Raw genomic sequence first — 6,338 nt, 5'->3', positions numbered from 1 at the left:
AAAACATGCATGTTTGGCTGATTGGTAACTCTAAATTGTCTCTAGATGTGAATGAAACAGTGAATGGTTGTTTGTCTCTATGTGTCCCTGTGAATGACCTGTCTAGGGTGTCCCCCACCTTGCACACAGTGATGGCTGGACATGGGCGCCAGTGACCCTCGTGACCCCAAAACTTTCATTAGGAAAGAAGAACTGTGAACGCTGTCATGAAAGGAGGGCTCTCATGTATTTGCATTTGTATCTTTTCATATCAGCTAGCAAAACATCTTGAGAACCACTGGACAGAATATTGTCCATATTGTAACTGATAGACATGCACGTTATAGATGGCCAGCATCTAATCAACAATAGAAAACACAAAAATGCTATTACCTCAGTTATTTAATTTATTAACATTTATTTAAGCAGGAAAATCCCACTGAGATCACAGATTTCTTTTGCAGGGGAGGCCTGGGCCTGAAGGCAGTCTAACATGCATGTTTTTGGTCTGTGGGAAGAAACCGCAATACCCGGGGAAAACCCACACATGCATGGAGAGAACATGCAAACTCCACACAGAAAGATCCCAGGTCAAACGGGGCATTGAACCCAGTACCTTCTTGCTGTGAGGCAACAGTGCTAACCACTGAGCCGTCGTGCTGCCAAATAAAAATGCTGAAATTAATTTTCTAGCGGCAGTAGCTGAGAGTCATGCCCAATTTTTTTTAGCACTAATAGACTATGAAATTCTTCCATGTTCTATAAATAAAAAGATAAAGAGAATAGACATTCGCTTGTTAATTTACTATTTTGTATATTTTATAGTCTTCAATAAATAATTTACCTTTGACACTTAAAATCCCATCACTTTGAGTAATTTCTTAATAACAGCACAACTGAATGCGTGTTGTCTGAAGCAAAAGGCAGCTCTGGACGCTTCAAACATGGTTAACAGTTCTCACTTTAAAGCAGACCCCTAATACTCACTAAGATTGTGTAAAAGCAAGTTAAAAACAAGATTTGGCATTGTTATGTTTGTGTCGGTGAACATATATCAGTGACAGAAGGGTTATGTGGGTGGTTGTAAAATATGCTCAATGCTTGCTAAAAGATCTGTTAATGACAAAAAAACTAACAAATAATTTAATTTAAAGTCTTAATTGTGCATCTCACTTTTTTCATTTATCTATTCAGTCACGAAACCGCTTTCTTCTTGGTTTTCAATTTGCTGCGAGCAGATTGCAAATGATGCAAACTTGAAGTGCCTCAAAATAATTTTAGCAACACTGCACTCACGCTAGGGTTGAAAACAAGGTGAATATCAAAGCTTTGCTGCAGAACTATTTCCAGACACCACTGAGACTGTAATGCACGGCCCTCACGGGAGTTGCTCAGAAAAAGAAAGTCTTTTGGAAATTACACCGATTTCACAGCAATACCTCTATTACTAGCCGTCACACTTTTGCAGGGGAATTATGTAAATTGGTGTTTTAAGACTCATAGGCAGAGTCAGGTTCAAACACACCTGTTGCAGCAAGCTTTCCTCCTTTATCAAATTCAATCATCAAGTGAGACATCTTTTTCCCCTCTCGACTCACGGACAGCATTTTTCATTGCCATCTATTCGCTGATTAGCTGCAAAATGCCAGTCACTCCGTGTGAAATGATTGTTTTTGTCTGCAATGTAGAGGTTTGTTTCACTTGGTTGCTTTGGAAATGAAAGACTAAAGCCGTGCCAGCATGCAGGGGAACAAAAAAAAAAAAAAACCTATATGCTTCTCGGCAAAGAAATGGGAAGAAAAAAAAGATTTTTTTCCTTCGTTTTTTCACATTGAGTGACTCAATTTCACGCTCCATTGGCATATCTGGGGTGATGCGCCATGAAATCAGTCCAATTTTGGGATTTCAGAGGAACAGTATTTTGAAACCTCCTGAGATATGTGGCCATATTACTCTCCCCACCTCTGGACAGATTACACTATTATGTGACAGTGGCAAAAGGTGAAAGTGTGCCAATAATACACTGTGTTCCCCCTTTTTTAAGTAAACCCGTTTCTGACAACACTTACAACGGAAACTACCGAGCAAATCACAAATGATGCAGTTAAAAGCAACAATTCATGTAAAATTTTTCACTTCAGAGTCTCAGTGAAGTCTCACAGTCATCAAGTGGGGCGGCTGTGGCTGAGTGGTTAGAGCAGTTGTCCTCCAATGCGAGAGTTGGGGGTTCGAATCCACCAGCAGTCATATGCTGACGTGTCCCTGAGCAAGACATTGAACCCCTCATAGCCTCCGATGTGTGTCCCATCGGTGTTTGAATGTGATAAAGCTCTGATTAGTCTCTTTAGAATGATTTGTTCAATTAGCTTTGTAGAGATCTAGTAGAGTGCTGTATGAATGGGTAAATGAGGACACAGATTGTTGTGTAAAGCGCTTTGAGTGTCTTGAAATAAGATAGAAAGGCACTATATAAGTACAGTCCATTTACCATTTACAGTGGATATTCGTAAAAAATTATAGCTTGTATTTAGTTGTGGCTTTAAAAAAGTATTTTTGTTTTTAAAACTCTGCTACTCATTCACCCACCTCAAACATTACGTTTTATAAAAAAACAAACACAAGCTGGAACTTTTAACCTTGATTTTGTGTAGAAATTTTATTGATTAAATTTGTTTTTTTTGCAATAAATCACAGCAACTCCAGTTTTTATTAAAGCTCTCAGTTCCAAACAGCCATTTTATTTGTGTAGACCTTGCTAAATAAATAACAGCTCTGTAATAAAATATAGCATGATGGTTATAAGTGAAGGGCTGACATGTTGCCTGAGCTTATTTTTTTTTAAATGATACATTTGTATTTGGTGAACTGTACAATCATCAGATGTTTCTTATTTTCTGAGTAAAGCATGCTTAGATCTCACATCAAACACAGTTCTGGTTCATTCCTGAACGTTAAAGTTCTGTTTCAAGACTCACTCAAGCTGTGCCACATCATCTTTTCTAGTCATTCATAGAAAATCTAAATGTTAATGTTTTATACTTTATAGTCAATACTAGCTGTGTTTTATTCAGACCCAGACAGTGTACAAGTAAAAGTACCATATTTTTTGGACTATAAGACACCCTTAAAAACCTTTAATTTTCTCAAAAATCAACAGTGAGACGTATAATCTGGTGCACCTTATGTATTAAATCTGATTGTGCTTACGGACCTCGAACCGATTTTATATGGTACATGGTGCTCAAAAATCTGTCAGAATGTTTTAGTTCCGTTTATGTGCCTTATAATCTTGTGCATTTTATAGACCGAAAAAAACGGTACTTCACTTTGGGTACTTGCTGACACAGATTAGTTAATGAGTTAGTACTTAAATATTACACAATTACTTTAGAAACACGTATCTGTTATTAAGAACACAGCAAAAGGTCTGCTGTCTTAACAGCAATTGTTTATCTTTAAATATCTCCAAACTAAGGATATCATCATCATCATCATCATTATCAGTATTATTATTATTATTATTATTATCATTATTATTATTATCATCAATGTCCTCGGTTACTTGCAAAGTGGAAGAAGAAATGGCATCACCAAGCATTATAGTGGTATCAGTTTAAGGTACTGAGGTGTTTTGTTGAGTACAAGTGCATGAAGCTGGTATCTGACCTGATACTAGTATTAGTATTTATTAGTATAACTTGTAAAGATTTACAGTAATTTTTATCCAATCAAAAAGCCGGTGTTTTCAGATTATCAATATGACCTCAAAATAGTTTTGGTCATAATCCAAAAGAAATGTTATCATAATCTTAATTTAGCTGTCTTTGTAAACAAGATTAAATAACATTAAATATCCTGTTCTGTATTAAAGTTTGACATAAAAAATAAGAGAAAAAGTTGAGCAATCAGAACATTTCTGGCACTGAAGTCAACTTAGGTACTGCAGCTAATGTGATAAAAAAAAGACAGCTTAATGACTAAATCACTGCTAATCCACAAAACACTTAGTGTGTAATCTTACTTTTTTTAATGAAAGCTGTCAGTTCAAATTCCTTTTATTATGTGGAGTTGCTTTCAGTCTCAGAGCTGCTTCAAAGCGAATGAGGAAGTGGAGCTGAACAGCAGAAGACCAGCATGAAGTGGGCTGAAGCACAAACACACAGCTGGGAAAGACTGCAGACAAGTGAAGAGTGCAATTCTGAATTTGAAGAACAGTGCCTGGAAAAAATAAAATAATAAAAAAAAAACAGAATAAAGGTGCAGCAAAGGCTGCAGATAGATGAATTACAGCAAAATCTGGACATAACCAGGGAAGTAAAAATAAAAGAACCGTAAGGTAAGTTCACATTTTAAACTCCTGCAATGTTGTTAGAGCATCACAACAAAGCAGGAAACTAAAAAGAAAGGTGTCATTGCTTTAAATACTCTGGAGCATTCTGCAGCAGCTAGGGATTAATCGTGATGCCACAGAACAGCCAGGACTGATGCAAATCCAAGATGCACACAAGAGGCTCTTTTCATCTGTTCTCGCTTTTCTGCCCCCTCATCTCTTTTCTCATCCGTCCTCCTGCCTGTGACCTGGAAATTGATCACAGGGCAGGATCTTGAAGGGTGTCTCAATTGCTGAAATGAATCTTAAAGAAAGGAGCAAGGAGAGAAGAAGAAGAAGAAGCTGCCAGAAGAGGGATAAGTAAAATGTGCACGTGCATCCTTTGTGGGCCTTGTTTCCAAAGCTTTGTTATGTAAAAAGATTTTTTCTTATTAAGACTTTTTTTTAATTTATTTAACATTTTCTTGCATCGGATATGAAAACAACTTAAACATCAATATCACAGTTATTAGTACCTGAAACAGTGCTGCATGTGAAGGTAAACTGGAACTACAGATGAATTTAACATTCAGCTGACAGCTCCTTGTTACATTCTATTAAGAAACAGTTTTTCGCTCCTTGTCTTACTTTGGATTTGCGAGTTTTAACCCATCGCAAACCTTGTAAGTATTTTCCAAACACTTTAAAGCTACAGAGAATATCCTTAAAATACACTAACCTGTCAGCCATGCATATTTCTCTGCAGAGCCAAGGATCTCTACCTATGAGATTCTACCCATCCATTCGTTTTCAACCATTATCCGACATGGGGTCGGGGGGTCAAGAAGAAATGCCTGAAGTGACCTTCTACCACTGACACGCCAGCTCATTCTGAGGGAAATCCCAAGATGTTTCCAGGCCAGAGAGGATTTTAAAAATCTCTCCAGCTAGTTCTGGTCTGCCCTGGGGTCCCCTCTCAGTGGAACCTTACTCCAAAGGGAGGTGAGCAGAAGCCCTCCGGATCAGATGTGGACGAGCAGTGGTTCTGGTTTGAGCTCTTTCTGGCACCTTCTCTTAAGCGAGAGAAACCTTCTCTCCGCTGTGTTCCAGATTTTATGACCAAAGGTGAAGCTGATGGACCCAAACTCTTCTGAAGATGAGCCGAATTTCCTCCCGAGACAAAGTTGGCAGCTCCTGTATTCAAACATTCTGTGGATATTTCTTTGGATATGAAATTTCCACCAAGGATAAAGGTTCTAATGTACGTTTTTAAATAATTAGGTATTATCTTCCACTCCTAATAAAAAGCACACCAGTTTTAAATTTCTGGTCAGCATTTGGCATAAAGATTAAATGTGATTATTGTTCCCAATACAAGTGAATGGTTGCATTTTTAACCAATTAACTGATTTCAATTAAAATTTCAGGAACTAATCATTAATGTAGAAAATGTGAGTGAAGAAAACATTTCTACGCTTTAAAGCTCCCATTAAAATTAAGGGCACCAGACCAGGTCACAGACCACTAACAGTGTTTGTTTTGATTATTTATTCTTACTTCCACCAATGAAGAAGAATTTGTTTAATTACAGGAAACTATGTACCCTAATCAATAAATATTTATGAAATGACAAGTTTATTAATTAAATCTTTTCAAAATTAGTTATTATAAACAAATGGATGAAGTCAAATTTAGCTGAAGTTAATCTTGCTAGCAGTTTTCAAGGTTAGCATAAACAGCAATCTGCTAAACAAAAGATTAGCGGAATTGTGCCCACCACTGAGTTTTGCATATATTGGGGTAAAAGATGATGTGGTAGTAACTGAAAGTCATTCACACAACTTGTCTGACTGTAACACATCACAATATTGAATGAGATAATCTGTGCAACTAAAGTTCCAAAACAGCTACACAGTAGTCCCTTGCTACTTCGCAGTTGTACTTTATCGCGGACTCGCTCTATCGCGTTTTTTCAAAATAAGAGTGAACATGATACACAACTGGCTGAGTGATGGATGAGTCGCACGATCGGCATGGGATTTTTATTTAA

The sequence above is a fragment of the Nematolebias whitei genome, chromosome 2 (assembly GCF_014905685.2).
Source record: "Nematolebias whitei isolate Nwh7 chromosome 2, NemWhi1, whole genome shotgun sequence".
NCBI lineage: Eukaryota > Metazoa > Chordata > Actinopteri > Cyprinodontiformes > Rivulidae > Nematolebias > Nematolebias whitei.
Note: the sequence above shows the minus strand (reverse complement) of the source record.